Raw genomic sequence first — 19,228 nt, forward strand, 5'->3', positions numbered from 1 at the left:
ATTCCTTGGCATTGCCCTTCTTTGGGATTGGAATGTATACTGATCTTTTCCAATCCTGTGGCCACTGTTGCGTTTTCCAAATTTGCTGGCAAATGGAGTGCAGAACTTTAACAGCATCCTCTTCTAAGACTTTGAATAGCTCAGCTGGGATACCATCACCTCCACTAGCTTTGTTGTTAGTAATGCTTTCTAAGGCCCATTTAACTTCACATTCCAGGATGTCTGGCTCGAGGTCAGTGATTATACCGTCGTGGTTGTCAAGGACATCGAGGTCTTTCTTGTATAGTTCTTCTGTGTATTCTTGCCATCTTTTCCTAATCTCTTCTGCTTCTGTTAGGTCCCTACCGTTTTTGTCCTTTATCATGGCCAGCTTTGCATGGAACGCTCCCTTGATTTCTCCAATTTTCTTGAAGAGATCTCTAGTCCTTCCCATTCTATTGTTTTCTTCTATTACTTTGCACTGTTCATTCAGGAAGGCCTCCTTATCTCTCCTTGCTGTTCTCTGGAAATCTGCGTTCAGTTGGGTAAATCTTTCCTTTTCGCCTTTGCCTTTCGCTTTCCTTCTTTCCTCTGCTATTTGTAAAGCCTCATCAGAAAGCCATTTTGCTTTCTTGCATTTCTTTTTCTTTGGTATGGTGGTGATTGCTGCCTCCTGTACGATGTCACGAACCTCTGTCCATAGTTCTTCAGGCACTCTATCTATCAAATCCAGACCCTTGAATCTATTCTTCACCTCTACTGTATATTCATCAGGGATGCGATCTAGGTCAAACCTGAATGGCCTCGTGGTTTTCCCGATTTTCTTCAGTTTAAGTCTGAATTTTGCAATGAGTAGCTCATGATCTGAGCCACAGTCAGCTCCAGGTCTTGTTTTTACTGACTGGATAGAGCTTCTCCATCTTTGACTGCAAATTATATAGTCAATCTGATTTCGGTGTTGCCCATCTGGTGATGTCCATGTGTAGAGTCGTCTCTTAGGTTGTTGGAAAAGGGTGTTCGCTATGACCAGTGTGTTCTCTTGACAAAACTCTGTTAACCTTTGCCCTGCTTCATTTTGCTTTCCAAGGCCAAACTTGTCTGTTATTCCGGTTACCTTTTGACTTCCTACTTTAGCATTCCAGTCCCCTATGATGATGAGGACATCATTTTTTGGTGTTAGTTCTAGGTGTTGTAGGTCTTCATAGAACCGGTCCACTTCAGCCTCTTCTGCATCAGTGGTTGGGGCATAGACTTGGATTACTGTGATGTTGAAACTATTACCTTTTGACTTCCTACTTTAGCATTCCAGTCCCCTATGATGATGAGGACATCATTTTTTGGTGTTAGTTCTAGGTGTTGTAGGTCTTCATAGAACCGGTCCACTTCAGCCTCTTCTGCATCAGTGGTTGGGGCATAGACTTGGATTACTGTGATGTTGAAACTAATTGGCTCTATTTTATTTCTCCCATCTTCCTTCAGTTTTGTCAAGAGGTTTCTCCCCTCCTACCAGGTTTTATATGCTACAAAAGGCCAAGTATCCAAACTATAAATTAACACAAATAATATGTGCATACACTGCTAACTTGCAAAATCTCTTCTCTATTACCAATTGAATGGGGTATACAAAAATCCGAAGTCTGTGAGAATTAAAAGTTGCTTCCTGTGCTTAAATTAAGTGTATGAGGTAAGCTGCTGCCAGCTGCCAAATGCTATATTAGCATTCTAAATTAAAGACTTAAAACAGAACAAAACTTGCTATTTTGATGACTTATGTCAGCTTTTCAACTACAACACATGCAATGATAAAAGGTAGACCAATCATTCCGTCTTTTTAAGCCCTGCACCAAAATGGAAAGTTTTACATTAGCCTAATGCAATTTTATGTTATGCCTATAAAGGGATTAAGCACCAATTTTAGATGATTTTTATAGCTTTAGCCAAGCCATGATTTTTCTGAATTTGTTGCATTAAGCAATCCTGTACTAACATTTTACGAAAATTAGGAGATTTCAACAAAACCTTACACTAAAGCTTGCCATGTTTTAATTAACCTGCAAATCTTCATAGATTGGAACAGGCTGCCTTGCTTGACTACCTATTCAACCAAATTGCAAAGAGGAGGCAGCCCAGGATCCGTGGGAGCTCCCTGCCACACAGAGAACCTGGGGCCAGCCTTTCCTAGCTTGCGGTTTAAACCATGGGGGCAGGAGAAGCCTCCCAGCCAGGTCTGTGTGCGATGGGGAGAGACCTCCCCTTCCCATGCAGATCCTGGGGCCAGCTTCTCCTGGCCCGCAGTTTAAATTGCTGGGCAGGGGAAGCCTCAGAGCCAGGTGGTGTTATGCTTCCAGAAGATGCTCAGCCATTACTACTCCCTAAAGAGAATCTTCAGAGAAGTTGTTGAGATGCATCTGTATGTGGTTGTGGCAGGACAGCAAAGAACATGCTCAGCCAGAGAAAAGACTCGTGGTGGGGGAAGAAGGAAAGAATTCACAAGGAATCCCAACTTTATGTCTGTCCTGATGGGTTCTAAATTTGCAGAAACTGAGAGAGACTGTGGTGTCATAGAGGATAGCTCAGTGAAAAGGTTGACTCACAGTGTGTGGCAGCCTGAAAAACACAAATTCCATGCTTGAGATCATTAGGAAAGGGACAGAGAATGAAACTGCCAATAATATAATGTACATTTGGGGGATCCTTAAGGGTTTCTGTGGGAGCATCTCATTCTTCGTGCTCACTATTGTTTCTGTCCCAAAGCTCCCATCGCTTCTTCCCTTTTCCTGCTTCCTTCTCTCCTTCCCATCTGCCAGTTATAATAATTTATCTGCTTCTCCCTCCACCTTCAGATTCCCCTCTTCCCCTGCATCTGGCAATCTCTCCCTGCGTAAATTCTGAACTATTCCAGCAGCCAGGTCTAGTTGCATGTAGGGTTGCCAACTCAGGATTGGAAAATCCTGGAAATATAGGGCTGGAACCTGGAAAGGGAAGGACCTTAGCAGGATATAATGCCATAATGTCCATCCCTCCAAAGAAGCCATTTTCTTCAGGGGAACTAATCACTGTAATCTAGAGATCAGCTGTAATTCTGAGAGATCTCCAGGCCTCACCTGGAGGCTGGCAGCCCAAGCTGTATGGTGATAAACCTGCAAGAACTTGTGGGGGCACTTCACATTTCCCTGTATCCCGCTCCTCATACTGTTCTCTCTTTTCCTCCTGCTGGCAATCTCCAGATCCTCACCTTTCTCTGCTTCCTTCTCTTCCACCCACTCACTCACCTATTATCTGCCCCCCATCTTTAACTATGTTATTTACTTCATTTAAACTCCATCTTTTTCCACAATGAGGACCTAAAGCAGTTTACATCATTCTCCTCTCCTCCATTTTATGCTCACAACAATCTTGTGAGGTAGGTGAGAATGTGTAACTAGCCCAAAGATAACCTATGAGCTTCCACAGCTGTGTGGTGATTCAAATCCGGGTCTTCCAGGTCCTAATCAGAAAGTAACTACTACACTCTGGCTTTCGTGGGATGGCTGCTGTTGAACAAGAGCACGCAGCTGGGCCTGGGTGAGTCATGCAAGTCAGATGGTAGCAAGCTGTCTGATGGTTGCTGCCAGGTCTGGCCCCATGAGTTCTCCATCAAAGGCTGAAAGAGCCCTGGAAACGGCTCTGCTCCTTCACCCACCTTTTACTGACAGAAACCTAGGCTGGAAGACTGGCAAGCTTAGCAATGGCCACTGAGAGCATAAGTTTCTTAAAGCTACAGGCTCTGCTTCTATTGTTCTAGGGTTTAACCCTCCCATTTGTGTGTGTGTATATATTTAGATTTCAATTTTCCCCCCACAATCCTGGGACTTTTCTTTGGTCTGTAGAAAGATCTGTCTTGTCCGTTCATGGCTATGTTGAGAATTAGGTGTACTGATGATATGGTGTGGCCTCATTTGGAAGACTATGTACAGTTATGGTTGTATCTCAAAAAGAACACTGGAAAAAGTACCAAAAGAGGGAAAACAAGGTCATTAAATGGCTGGAGTAACTTTTCTATTAGGAAAGGCTAAAGAGACTAGGACTTTTCAGCTCAGAAAAAAGCTAAGAGAGGACATGATAGAGGTTTGTAAAATTATGTATAGGGAAGAGAGAGTGGAAGAGAGTACTTTTTCTCCCTCTCCCAAAATAACAGAACTCAAGAGCATCTAATGAAGTTAATAGGTAACAGGATGGAAAACAGGAAATACGAATGGGTGATTAAGATGTGGAATTCGCTGCCAGAGGATGTAGTGATGGCCACAAGCACTGATGACTTTAAAAGGGATTAGACAGATTTATGGAGAAGGTCCATCCAAGGTTAACCTCCACATTCAAAGGCAACAAACCCCTGGATACAAGTGCCAGGAGGCAACACAGTGGAACGGCTTGGCCACTATGCCCAGTAGTTGCCCTCCAGATGGACTAGATGGAACACTAGTCTGATCCAGCAGGGATGGATGTTCTTAGGAATCACTCCTGGAGCATGAGCGAGATCCCAAAGCAGCAGCATTCTGAAGATTCCAAGAGTCACAGTTTATTGTAAACTAGCCTGATACCCGTGCTTCGCTACGGTATTTAAGTTCCGTAAATCCAGTTATAATACTGATGATGTGAAATCTGAAATGTGACATTTGTTGTAGGAATTCTAATGGAGAAAAATGTAGTGTAAGAAATGAAGTGAGACATACGTACTCCCCCCCCCTCTACTGAAGGACCTCTCTCTAGGCCACATTGGTGGTTCTGCCCTCAGGTGCTAGGATCACCAGGCTGCTTGATGAGCTCACTCTGGAGCAGGCCACATAGAACCGTCCATTTAAGAAGCAGTCGTCTGTTAAGTCAACTCCTGCCACCTTCCACGAAAGTGATGGCCTCTCTACTTGTGTTCCTGGATTGTTTTGCTCACATGGAGACTGTGTTGTTCTGAGCACCTCAGGGTGATCGTGCTGGTACTTGGCCTGTGCAGCTCAGTGCACTGCAGGAGTACTAGGTGCAAATGTCTTTGCTGCATTCCTAAGTTGCCTCCTCCTTGTAGTGTTGGTGTATCTGGCTCGAAGTTTGCCAGGAGCTTTATTGGGGGCAGTAAAAGGTGAGAAGTGTGAGGGGGAGTTGGTGTGAGGGAGTGGTGATGTGGTGGACATTTCTTCAGGTTCATGAGGGAGGCACGCATCAAAATGGCTCGTAGAAAGGTCCTGCTCTTATACCTGACAGGCACCGGCCTGTCTGGTGTTGGGGGGGGGGGATTATATTCAAAGGCATCGGGGGAGGCTGGGCCAGCAGCTGTGTTAAGGCAACCCTGCTGAGCAAACCTCCCCGGCAGCTGTAAGCATCCCACCTCCTCCTACACCTGACAGGCAGCTGCCTGCTCAGTGTAGGATGGGGAGGGGGAGGAGTATTAGAAACCACTATGGAGGCAGGGCTGGCAGGATCACTAAGGCGTTACTGCTGGGGCAGGCTCCCTCATGGCTTTAAGCACCTTGCAACCACTGTTGCACCTGACAGACAACCGCCGGTTAAGTGGGGGAGTGTGTTGGAAGTCATCAGAGAGGCTGGGCCAGCAGCATCGCTAAGGTGATCCTGCTGGGGCGGCGTCCCTGTTGGACTAAAGTACCTTGCTCCTGCTCCTTGAGATCAAGTCTCAAGCTGTCAGGGGCTGGATCCAATTATCGTATATCTTTCACACCTCCCACTGTCTCTGGAGACCATCTTTAGGCCTCTGAAAAGCAGTGGCTTAGAGATCATGGGAGTCCCATGATCAAAATGTGAAGGGGGGGGGGAGAAGAGTTGTGATGACAATCAGGCAGTGGTACTGCTCTTCACTCTTTTACCAGGAGACTTTTCAGTGACGCATTAAGATTGTCAAGAACAACATGGCTATGGAGGTGATGTCTTCCAGTTCTTCCTTTTCAGAGCAGCCAGCTGTGCAACTCCAAGAATCAACTTTCAGGAAGTCTTGTGGAAGGTGAAGAACGTGGGAAAGACCTGCAATCACTTCCTGATCACTGTTCGTAGTATCCACCCCACAGTAATGAAAAAAATAAATGCAAAATTTAATTTGCTTAGAGAATCAAGTATTACAACAAAAGAAAATATAGAAAGGTGATTTGCAATCAAGTTAGTGCTTGACATTTATATTTGAGGATGATGTCTTCCAGTTTTCCGTCTTCGGGGCAGCCAACTGTGCAACTCCAAGCATCAATTTTCAGGAAGTCTGAAAGTCTGAATGATTATTTGCTAGATAATAAATTCAGGGGGGAAAATATCAAGATCTAGCCAACAGACACATGAACATAAATGCAATCCCTGCTATGAGAAAGTATTGCTAATGAGACCACATCATAAAATGTGCTTCACATAAAGCAGATGCATTTTAGTCTTTAATGAAACTTGATTCCAAGAAAGCTTAAAAAGCAACACAAGACACAGAACTATAATACATTAAATAGTTTAGCGATGTTAAGAGAAAAGGAATGATGGCAAATAGTAAAAAATATTTCAAATTACTGTCTGAGTAAACAGTATATGTAGTCAGAGAAAAGACTGAGGAAAAATCAAATTTTAAACGTCTGAAGAAAAAGACTTCTATCTTGTCCTAAATTGGAAAGTGCATACCCTGCTTTACAGAAGTTATTTCAAACCAAGTATAGCTCTCGCCACCTGCATAACAAATTAAATATTTGATAATGTTCTGAATAAATTCTTTATAAGCTATATATTTAAAAACTAGCGATTCCCTTGGATACTGAATTGTGCAGCCAATACCAATTTGCTGCAGTTGTGGAATTTTACAGGTTTGCTTCTGATATCATGGCCCTTCCTAAGCATATTTTCTTCAGAGCACAGCATATTAGGTTTTACGTTTTAGATCTGAAATATTAGGTAGGTTAACAACAAATACCGTGTGCATATTTAACCAATGCAGTATACAAGCTCACACACACACGCACACTTAAGAGTAATGGAAAACCACATTAGTTTAGTTAGAATGTTTGATAATCATTCATGAAGACAATTAAAACAGAGGTGTCAAACTCATTTCTTATGAGGGCTGGGATGTTACTTTGTTAGGCTGGGCCATGTGTGCCATAAAAGGTAATGCTAGGTATCAGAGACATAAACTCCATAAAGAACACAGGCAAGCCCAATTAATGATATTTTTTTATTCAAAATACAAATATGCTTAAAATATTAACACTCTTACACTATTTCCTTTAACAGTTGTTCATAACTGACACCTCTTACTCTGAATTATTGCATCAAAATCTGGAGTCAACGTCTGTGCTGTAGCAATCTTGAGTATGCTGTTTCTGTGTGTATCTAAGCTGAGAATGTACTTTTGATTTATTGACCTTAGAGAAAAGAGCTGTTCACAGATGTGCATTGTTCCAAACACAGACAGAATTTTAGTACTAAAAGCCTTACGTTGGGGTAATTCAAACCCCAAAACTGGTAAAATTGGCTAATGCCGCCTTCAGAAAGCTTATCCTTCAGTACAGCATCACACTGCTCCCCCACCTACCTGTGATTTGTGGCATCCCTTCATTGGTAGGTGGGGAGCTGTGTGAATGTCCCATTTCGTTGACTGTACTGACTCATTATATGTAATCCACCTTGAGTACGCCTTCATCTTAGATAAACTTTTCTTGTCCCCCCGCCCCGCACAAGTAATCCCAGGGGTCCTTGTCCATCTTTGGAAACGTACTTCCCCACTATGCTAGATCAGTAACTTTTTTCTGTGCAACTGTGGAAGCATTTTTTGTGTGTGAGGCAGCATTTCTTCCCCAGTTAGAGCTCCACCCCAAAACGTACACATATAATATAAACTCTCCAAGGAACTGAAGCCACCGCCCTCAACACTTGCTCAATCTTCCACAAAAATCATTGAACGCTCCACAGATTCACCAGCCACCTGTCAATGACCAGAACTCCTAAATCAGCCCCTTTTGCCCACCACCTCTGTATGACTCATCCACACCAATCCACTCTCCTCCTAATTTCAAATCTGCTCCCACAGACCACTCCGTTCCCTGCACTTCCGTCCCACTTGGAGACCTGACCTTCCACAAAGACACACATACACCCCATGGTTCCAGGATTTGAGCATGGAGACTAACAACTGGGAGACCCAGGTTCGTAAGTACCAGTCTGCCACGGAAGTTGCTGGGTGACTTTGGCCAGTCACTCTCTTAGCCTAACGCACCCTGCACAATTGTTGTGAGAAGAAAAACACAAATAGGAAGAACAATACTTGTACATTGTTTTGGGTTATATTTGGGGGGGAAAGCAAGGTACAGATGCCTAGAAAATAAAAATGATGCAACAAAATCTCATTAAGTCTTTAAGTTGGCTCAAGACTCCTATTTTATCTTAGCCTCCAACTATACCCCTGCTCTTGCATGCCACCCCCCACAAAAGAAATCACCACTTTCCCTCACCCCAACAGCTATATTTGTGCTCCCCTCCCATGGCTTTCAAAGCACAGTTCCCACTACAAACCCCATTGTATGCACTTCAACCCCTTCAGTCCCTTATAGGTAAAGGTAAAGGTTCCCTTGTTCGAAAGCCAGTCGAATCCGACTCTAGGGTTGCGATGCTCATCTCCGTTTCAAAGCCGAAGAGCCAGCGCTGTCTGAAGACGTTTCCGTGGTCATGAGGCCGGCATGACTAAACACCAAGGCACACGGAACGCTGTTACCTTATACCCTACCCCCTATACACAGTCCCCTACACTTCCCCTAATGTCAATTTCCATCAGCAGCTCCCCACTGCCCCCTTCATCCATAATGAGTTTCTCCCTCCCTCCTCTTCCTTCCCTCCTCCCAAAAGCCCACTTCTTCAGCATCTTAACAGAGAAAGAGTGAGAGAAAGAAGAAGAAGGTGGCAGCAACAGTGATGAGAGAAGCAGCTTCTGCTGCTGAAGTGAAGGGGGAGGCATGTACACTGACTGGGAGGGTTGTGGTGGCCACACGTGCACAGCCTGACCCTCTAGCCAGCCAACCTGACATAGTTTTTTTTTTTGCTGCTCTTGCCACCTCCACTCTCCTCTTCCTTGCTTGCAGGCCAGATAACAGACCTGGGTGGGCTGGTTCCAGACCCTCAGCCATATATTTGACACCCCTGAATTAAAATATAGCACCTGGAAAAGGAGAGCAAAAGATAAGCAGTCTGTAACGAACAGGACAGCAAATGGAATCACTGGAAATTTCTGGTGAAATCTAAGCCACTCATGGAATGAATTTCTATCAGCAATGCATTACTTTCTTGCTTCCCTCCTCCAACAATGTTGCTGCTTGCAGATAAAGGAACCTCGGGAACAGCATGATGGGGAGTCAGAGGTCTGCAGTGGGACTGGAGTAACTCCATGTAGGATTGCACTGTTAGAGCATCACTTTTAATAGTCATGAGAATTTATGATTGATTTGGCTGCTCTAGAGCCTTGGGAACTTCCAATCACAAAATGGGACTCAGTGGATAAAGCCATACAGAAAATGGCAGCTTGTCCAAAAATCACAGTATTCCAGAGCAGGTTGTAGTGCTTGGATGAGGAAATGCTTCCTTTGCACATTTCCCAAAACACTCCCCCCCCCATTGCAAGTTGCCCAGCAGGAGGAGGAGGAGGAGGAGAAGAGATTGGATCTATACCCTGCCCTTCACTACCCGAAGGAGTCTCAGCGTGGCTTACAAACTCCTTTCCCTTCCCCTCCCCACAACAGATACCCTCTGAGGTAGGTGGGGCTGAGAGAGCTCTGACAGAAACTGCTCTTTTTCAAGGACAGCTCTTGTCAGAACTATGGCTTGCCCAAGGTCATCCAGCAGGTGCAAGTGGAAGAGTGGGGAATCAAACCCGGTTCTCCCAGATTAGAGTCCGCGCACTTAACCACTACCCCAAACTGGCTGATATACAATCACCTCTATATTCTCTGGAAGAGGTAAACAGCAGCTTTGATGCAGGGGAAAGAATCAAAAGCCCACTCTTTAACAATCACCTCTATATTCTCTGGAAGAGGTAAACAGCAGCTTTGATGCAGGGGAAAGAATCAATAGCCCACTCTTGCCCTGTCCAGAGCAAGGGTGCATGTGTATATCACAGAGAATGTTCTGAAAGCAGCAGGCTAGGTAGCCCTACTGCTTTAGGGGCTGTAAATCCAACCTAGCCACTGAAGATAAATAAGCCGGATGAAGGAAAGGGAGGGAGCAGCATTTCTATACAGTAAAGTGTACTCCCAAGTCCCACCTCATGCTACAGCTGTCATTTCTCTTGACCTAAGAAATGGTGTGCATGTATACACATACACACTATTAGTTTCCCCTACAGACAGGATGTATTCTGTGATGGTAGGCTTGCAGGGCAGAATACAGCCCAGAATACTTTCCACAGCCCAGGCTAGAAGCGAGTAACTCCAAGATAAACAGATTAACTTGTCCTACATCATTTGCAAATCACAATGTGAATATTTATGTTTCCCTTCGTGAACTAGAAGTCTTTCAGAAGTGTCAAACTCATGTTTCCAAGACATTACGGGCTTGAACCAGTACAATTACAATCACATTTAAACACAACAAGAAACAAACCAAAAAGTGGTCTGATGCCCTGCATGCAATTTTTGACTGTGGGCTTAGCAACAATAGTTACTAGTTCTGAGATCTTGGGACAAAGAAAAATTCATTCTGAACTCCCTGAATTGGGCACATCTCCAAGTGTACATAGAACTGTGACTGTCTTTCTGTGAACTAGCTATATAAAAACAATGAACTCCTGCTTTCCGAATGTAACAGTAGGACAAAGAGCATTTATGTTCAGTGACAACACAGAAAAGACAGTGCCAAGAGAACTCCAAACACTGCTTGAAGTCAGACAAATGCAAAATTAGCAAATACACAAAAATGCAAGTCTTACTCTGAATTCACTATTAAATCTTTGTGAATTCCTTCATGAACAGGCACTAGGTGCATCAGTTATGAACACTGAAGATCACTACAGTGTCAGGGTTCAAATGCCATAGGAAAACACCTAAGAACATGGATTCACTCTATCCAACATCCCCTTCTGCAGTGCTAGATAATTAGCTGCTTCCTGTTTTCTGAAAAATATAATTTTCTGTTACAATTAAACTAGCATAGTATAGTTTGCAATTTCCATGAATGTAGGATTTGCAAGCCATGGTGCCCCAGTTCAAATGTAATGGAATACTGGGGTTTGATAAAATCCAGGAACTAACTTGCAGCCAGTGAAGAGAAGGAGGAATCACATGCATGAGGCTGAAGCTCCTCCTTCAAAGCTCATTCATGCCTGGTGCTATGTCACAACTCTGGTAATGGGGAAAATATTATTTGAGACCATAAAACTGAGACCAAAAAATATGCAAAAGCACCAAAGGACATTTTTGCAAGCATGCTTTCACAGTGATCTCTGTAATACTAAGATAAATAATCGAAAATGTAGTAGAAGGCTGAATAACAAGGTGCTGATTTTATGGTGCACCTGACCAGAAATCAAAAACTGCTTAATACAATTAAAAACTGGTCCTAACTTTTGACCCAGTTAAAAATTGCACTTGTATGACCTCAGTTTGGACTAGGAAGACACCAGCAAGAATGGGGAGATTTAATCCTTGGGTCCCAACATGGTTTCATTTATCAAAGCCTCCCCCCCCCCCAAAAAAAACCATCAGCCTTGATGTGGTAGAATGGACAGGCATACAGCTTTTACCATTCCAGAGTTATCAGCAGTGTTGGATGGAGGTTAAGTGAAACTGTACAGTGGTGCAAGAATTAAGCCTCCTTTATACAGGGTCCCAAATCCACAGGGCTGTATGACTACATGGTAGTTTTTAAAGAATACTGGGAGCATCTGACCACTTGCATCTAAGGATGATCTCGCTTGCTTAGTAGACTGCATCTATACAAAATTTTTGTCACTATCTGTTTCCTCATGAGAAGCAGCAAAGGTAATCTCTTGTATTAACTCCAGTCAAGGGGTTTCTTCATTTCATTTGGAGTCACATCAGAACATGCCAGTTTATCAGGAATAAGACTTTTCTAGCACTAATAAAGCACGATACATGGGAATAAAATTAAGAAAGAAGAAATTAGGTCTCTTTATACCCTAATCAAATCCTTACAAGTGCCCCACTTCCAGTGCCTCTGAATCTTGATCATCTTATCAGAAGCTCCCTATGGCAATGAACTGCAAGAACTCCCAATGAACTGCAAGAACCCACACATTTTGGTTTGGCTTACCAGTCTACTCCCAGAGTACAAGTCTTCTGTGCATGCCACAAGACTCAGGAATGTGTATATGGGTTGGTGCTCTTGTATTACAATGGGATACTGGAGCAGGCAGAAGCAGTGAAAGTCTTTTGTGGCTTCCACCAGCTCCAAATCTGTGTGGCATGGAGAACAGGAGTTTCTCAACTTGTCGAAAGGGCAGAGAACATCTTATGTTAAGTAGAAGGTCTCATCCCAAGTAAGATTTGTGGAGGCCTGCTTAATTATATATTGTAAAGCATGTTCATTTCTGGATTTTGCTGGATTCAGTGCAGAATTATAAAAGGTAGATATTTCAGTAAAAGCACACAGTTAAGCCTTTATTATTAGACTATGCAACACAGATAGCAAGCTAACCTTCTAACCTATCTCAATGGACTGTTGTGAGGATAAAGTTGAGGAACGGGGAGGACCATGTAAACTGCCTTGAGCTCCCTGGAATAAAAATGAGATCTTGAGCTCCTTGGAATAAAAGTGAGATAATCAAGTTCCTGTATTCACTTGTACAGATATGAGAATGACAAGCATACTCCTGTCAGTGAGGTACATATTAATTCACTGGGATATCTCCTATCTTAGAAAAGAAAATTAAAGCATTCTTCTGTATGAGAGGCAACACGTGCTCTCAACATGCTGATCCTTTCAGAATCATTGCAGAAAGATTTACTGTTCAGGGAACAGGAATAAAATATGAAAAAGGTAACGACACTAAATAATTTAAAGGAATAGAAGTGTCAGAAACTACTAAGATGGGTCCTACCATTTCTCTAAGTGAAATTTGAAGCCTTCCTCCAACCTGTGGCTCTTCCACTGGAGAAGTTGGAGGAAGCTTCCTTAATGGAGGAAGCTTCCTCAAGAATTATGCCTGGGTCCCCCCCCCCCCCGAATGTAAATAAGCTGCTATGTAAGAAAGTGATGTGTGTGCGCTATGCTGATTACTGGTCTGAAATACCACTGTTAAAAGGTGCATCACAGTGCCATCCAGGTTAAAGTCCTAATTGCTGAGAGGGGCATACCTTGGCCCCTGGCCTTTCAAGAGTCTATAGCATAATAACTCAAACTACACCAAGAGAAATGGGTTCAATATTGATGTGCAAATCTGCACAATACATAACAAAGTTAACAGAAGTTATTCTTGTACCTTCCCCCAGCAACATACCCTTCACAAAAACCATTGTTGAGGGCCAGGGGCTACAGCAAGAAAGGGGAATCAGTTCAGCACTTCCTGCCCATGCAACTGAAACTCAAGACTAGTAGAGAAAGTTCTGCTTATACAAAAAAGGGAGATAATGTTGGGCAATTCTGTCTTCTTGTTCCAGCCCCCATGTTTATGAGCTGGCTGTGGGGATTCTGCTAGGTATAACAAAGGGCGGAACCATGGCTCAGTGGCAGAGCATCTCCTTTGAATGTAGAAGGTCCCAGGTTCAGTCCCCAGAATTCAATTTTAAAAGGCTATGGCAGCAGGCATCATGAAAGATCTCAACCCAAGACCCTGGAGAGCTGCTGGTAGAGCAGACAATACTGACAGAACTATTTTTTTTAATTTTTAAAAAAAGATTAATTCAAGACTGAATTCTGTACTCAATAAACAGTCTTCCCATGTGCTTGTACAGCACATACACCAACATAAGTCATATCAATGCAAAATAGGAATTACTCTACTAATTTCATCAAAACATGGGCAAGAGTTGCCACTGGATCTTTTCAAAAGACATCTTCATTAGAAGTGTGTGTTCAGGTGATGCTTTCACAACCAGAATCTGTTCCGCACTCTCTCAAAACATCTCAAGTCTAACTTAGAAAGAATAAAACAAAGTTTGAGTACAGTGGCACCTTTAAAACGAACAAAGTTTAGTTCTGGATATAATATTTCGTGTGCATACACACGAAAGCTTATACCCAGAATTTAACTTTGTTGGTCTTAAAGGGGCCACTGAACTCAAACTTTGTTCTATTGCTTCAGACCAACACGGCTACCCACCTGAATCTATTCTGCAAACAATAAAACCAAGAAGTAGTTTGTCAAACAATGAAGAAGTTTCCCACTCCGATAGAATGCTGGAGCCATCCTTTCCTCTAGCTGTGCATGAAATATCACCTGCAACAAGTCCTATGTGAATAGACTGGGAAATAGCAAAACACAGGTTGCATTACTTCCACATTCTACATTTTCAGCACTATTCCATCAAGTAACTTTTTTTCCTTTACAGAGAAGCTGCACTAATAATAAGTGTAATAAATGCTTTAAATGGCAACTGTTCAACTTTCTCCATTCAGCTCTGGGATGAAAACCTTTTCTGCAATGAGGCACTGTCTAAATACAACTGGTTTCAAAGATGGATCTCAGGGATGAAAAAACAAACAAACATAAAATGCTGATTTACACATCAATCACCATTTAAGAACTAATCTAACACAATTTTTTTACTGGCACTATGGGGGGGGGGGGATGAGAGAGCTCCAAGCAGAAGATGGGACCTAGCATTTCAGTCACTTTCTTACCAGCACACCATACTGGCACATACCAGTTCACTTTCAACCCTGTTTGAAAATTTACCTATGTATCTCGAAGTGTTTACATGTGACATATTTTATTGAACTAGCACTTTTGATTTAAATGCCAGGAGAATTTGGAATAAAAACCTCACCAAAACAGGAGAAGAAGAAACAAGAAGAATAAGCTCAGGGGAGAACCACGCCCCCAACACATTATGCTAGGCAGGGAATGGAAGATACAGTATGCTAATACAGTACAGTTAGCACATCACAGGGACACAGTGCAAGACAAAATAGGTTTATCTAAACAAGACTGAACACTAAACGGAATTGGAAACTTACATGGAAATGTTTCAGGTCAAAGCCATTAGAAAGGTTTATTGGCTACTTTTTAGAAAAACAGGAAAGGGCAAGTAATAAGCCCGCAGTACTCAATGTAAGAGTGTGCCAAAGCCTGGAAATGAGGCAGAGGGAGTTTACCATGGTTTGTTAACAGAAACAGAACAGCATCAAAGTATGTGAATGCTTGAGAAAGGCTGCTACTAGGTAGGAACTAAAAAGTTTTATTAACTATAGCTGGCATTCTTATTAACTCAAAATCAACACATACCACACTACATGTAAAACACCCAGTGATGATTTTCACATAGTATCTAAGTCATTTGACTTATCATAAAGGTAAAGGTTCCCTTGCTCGAAAGCCAGTCGAGTCCGACTCTAGGGTTGTGGTGCTCATCTCCATTTCAAAGCCAAAGAGCCAGCGCTGTCTGAAGACGTTTCCGTGGTCATGTGGCCGGCATGACTAAACACCAAGGCGCACGGAACGCTGTTACCTTCCCACCAAAGTGGTACCTATTTATCTACTTGGAATTTCTTGCTTTCGAACTGCTAGGTTGGCAGGAGCTGGAACTAGAGACGGGAGCTCACTCCGTCATGCGGCACACTCTGGTCCCGAACTGCTGAACTACCGACCTTCCACAGCCTGCAGTTCAGCGTCTTAACCACTTGAATCACTGCATATAATAAATGGTCATAAATTCCAGTTTATGAAAAGTGACCACCGCAACACACACTTGAAATTATGGATTTTAAACTGCAACTTCACAATCTTTCCTATCTTTGAAACATGTTATATAAATGTTCTCTTTCTGCCTGTGATTGGGATGGGAGGGTAGGGCTATGCAGCAGCAAACACAAAACAATGCCATAGCAATTTCAGTCACAACAGTATGATTTGAGTCCTTCAGTAGTTTTGATGGGTAGATAGCAAGATGAGCTTGTTGATTTCAGCAGACATTATACTGAATGAGCTACTTGGGAAGGGGGTGCTGACCAGTATTTGCCTGTTACTTCCTGCAGGACACTTGACCTAGCAGTACTTCAGGTCTCTGCTATTAGTTTGCTTATTCACCCATGTCAGCATTACCATACTGGTTTAGGGCCTAAGCCCTATTTTAAGAACAGACATATTCTTCCAGACTATTATTCCAAGTATGATCCAGGCATGACCTAAATGCCTCCTGTACATACTACAGCTACTAAATCAGGCAGACACACTAGAAAGCCAGTTTAGCATGGGTCTAGACTTCTTTCCCTTAAAAAAAACATAAACGTTATTGATTTCTTGTTAGCAGACATACCATACAATACTTAAAAGCTGTCACAGAACAGAGTCAACAACATTTTCTTACAAGATTTGTATTCCTCTGTGACATTGTCTCCCAGTTTTATCCAAACACCCTGTGAATTAGGCTGGATAACTGGCCCAGGATACAGTAACTGGTCAGTAACAGTAGGCTTCCTAGATAGCTGTAGAGCTGAACTCGGGCTTGTACAAAACTATCTCCATTACCTCACACTAGCTCTCCATAAAAACAGTTTATTTCGGAGTTTCAGGCAAATTTCAACTAAAGACCTCACAACTCAAGTCAAGATCATTCTTGGTGGCCTCAAGTCATCCACTGTGCTCCAGCCCCAATTTGGGGACACTAACATACTTTTAAAAGGCCGTTTAAACAAAACAGAGTCCATGAAGGACTTTACATCCTTACGCTGGGCTACATAAATGTAGATCACCACCATCAGGAAATACTTTAACAAAGGTAAAGGTAAAGGTTCCCTTGCTCAAAAGCCAGTCAAATCCGACTCTAGGGTTGCGGTGCTCATCTCCGTTTCTAAGCCGAAGAGCCAGCACTGTCCGAAGACGTTTCCGTGGTCATGTGGCCGGCATGACTAAACACCAAGGCGCATGGAACGCTGTTACCTTCCCACCAAAGTGGTACCTATTTATCTACTTGGAATTTCTTGCTTTCGAACTGCTAGGTTGGCAGGAGCTGGAACTAGAGATGGGAGCTCACTCCATCATGCGGCACCCGGGTCTCGAACTGCTGAACTACTGACCTTCCACAGCCTGCAGTTCAGCGTCTTAACCACCTGAGCCACCGCAACTCCAACTTTAACAAAAAGGTGCCTCAAAACATCTTTTGTATGAATGTGATTAACACCTCTTTTATGCCACTAAGAAGAGAAATAATCCATTAGAAAGAGGGTGTTTTTTTTTTTTTTTTAGCAATTTACCTTACAGTAAGCTTTCAGTAAAAACTGACTTTCACCAGTCCTATAGTGCTTAGCTCATCTATAAGCTTTTATCGTGAGAATGCTAATTCCAGGTCAGGTTTCCTCTTAAAATACACGAGTCTCCACATTAATAAACCAAACAAAAAAAAATAAGAGAAAGTTATAGAATTGAAAATAAAACTTACATCTGTAGCAGATTTAGAAATTAGACAAGGGACAAATAGCTATTATTTAACAATATTTTAACAGAAACCCAAAGGCCATATTCAAATTATATGAAACATTAAAAAAGGGAAAGAACCAAAGATACACAAATACAATTGTGAAATCAGTAAGTTTTGCATTCCTCTCCACAGGAATCTTTACTTTTTCCTACTCTCTTTTTGTAACAGCTAACATGAGCAGTGGATGGAGGAAGGAGAAAAACAGAACGAGCTCAAAGACAGGGGGAAACACCTCTCGTTACTCGCCCGAATAAAAGCAAGAAACCGTATTTTAAACAAAACAACAAGCATGGAAAAGGATGTCGTTGAAGCCCAGGCCCACCTGGAGACCCACCTCTCTCTCCTCCCCCTTATAGAAGCAGCTCCTGAACTCCACCCAGAGGGTGAAGGCGGCGGCCGAGGCATTTTCACGTTAGAGAAGCAGGAAAATAAACCCCCCGTCCGCCCCCGTCACTCACCGCAGTGCCAATAAAGCCGAGGAAAGAAGGAAAAGCTCGACTCCCACCCGGCTCCCCCGTTCCAGAACAGCGGAAAACTTCCTATTCTTTCTCACCGCCTCACCAGGAAGGGCAGCGAAGATTCCCGCTCCCCTCAGCGGCCACTGGCAGGCGGGTGGGGCAGGCCGCACAGGGAGCGGCCACGCAGGGCCAGATTCAACTCCCCTTCCCTTCTCCCGTCCCCCCCTCCCCTCAATTACACGCGGGGTAGAGAAAGGGCTCCGAAGGAGCTCCGCCGCGCCTCCTAGCCACTACCTGAAAGGGACTCTTTGCGCGTCTCCCTGGCGCTGCTTCCTTATTCTTCTACAGGCCCAAACTCCAGCAGCGGCTAAGAACGGAAACCGCTGAGGCGGAGCGGGAGGGGAAGCGCGTTCACGCTCTCATACAAAACGCGACGTGCGCGTTCACGCCCCTCGCGTCTCAGCAGCCAATCCGCGCGCGGGGTGCGGAGGCTGCCGGGAAAGGGCGCTATAAAAGCCTGCAATCTATTTACGAACAGGCTGCAACTTTTCCCGGCAGTGTGGCGGTTGGGTGGGGAGGTAGAGCGAGAGATGCGTGCGGACAGTCGTACGTATTCGTGTGTGTGTTCTGGGGAGAGAAGGCGCGGTGAGACAGGGTTTTGCAAGGGGGTTTTTGCCTCTCCCTTGCGCTGAATGAGGGAAGATGTTACTCGGGAAGTGGTCCAGAAAAGACGGTATTAGGCGGAATGGGCTGGTACACGGAGACACTTGTCACGGGATGCCTAGAGGAAAGAATCCGCCCACTCCTGTGGTCTTTTCTTGTCGCGTGAGGTGTGTATGTCAAAAGAACCAACAGCTGCAGTGGGAGGAGAAGGAAGACTGACGGTAACCTCTAGCATACTTAAAGGCGGAGAGTCGTACTCGTTTCCTTCGCTGCCGTATTTAGTCGAAACGGTTGTGGAAACACTATAAAACGTTTGACCAGCGATGATTATGTGATTACCTCAAACAGTGATGGTTTTGGCTTTATCCTATTGGCTGAGAGTATCCGGAAAGGAAGCTTAGCTTGCCTTCTGACAAGAAAAACAATCTAGTCTCTTTGTTAGGACTGTCAGCATTGCTTTATTGTACCCAGTTAAATATGTAGGAGCTCAATTCTCTACTTAAAAGTCCATTTTATGAACTTCCGGAACTACCCTAAAGCGGT

General features: G+C 43.6%; 1 protein-coding gene across 1 annotated transcript in view; it reads right to left on the reverse strand.

The window, feature by feature from the left end:
• The window catches only part of RHOA (ras homolog family member A), a 33,106-nt gene extending 14,669 nt beyond the window's left edge, over nucleotides 1-18,437 (reverse strand). The window contains exon 1 of the mRNA XM_015407414.1: nucleotides 18,317-18,437. The gene's annotated coding sequence lies outside the window, so the exon portion shown is untranslated. The remainder of the gene's footprint in view (nucleotides 1-18,316) is intronic.
• Nucleotides 18,438-19,228: the final 791 nt, after the last annotated feature.

The sequence above is a fragment of the Gekko japonicus genome, unplaced genomic scaffold (assembly GCF_001447785.1).
Source record: "Gekko japonicus isolate JY-2015 unplaced genomic scaffold, Gekko_japonicus_V1.1 scaffold298, whole genome shotgun sequence".
Lineage (NCBI taxonomy): Eukaryota > Metazoa > Chordata > Lepidosauria > Squamata > Gekkonidae > Gekko > Gekko japonicus.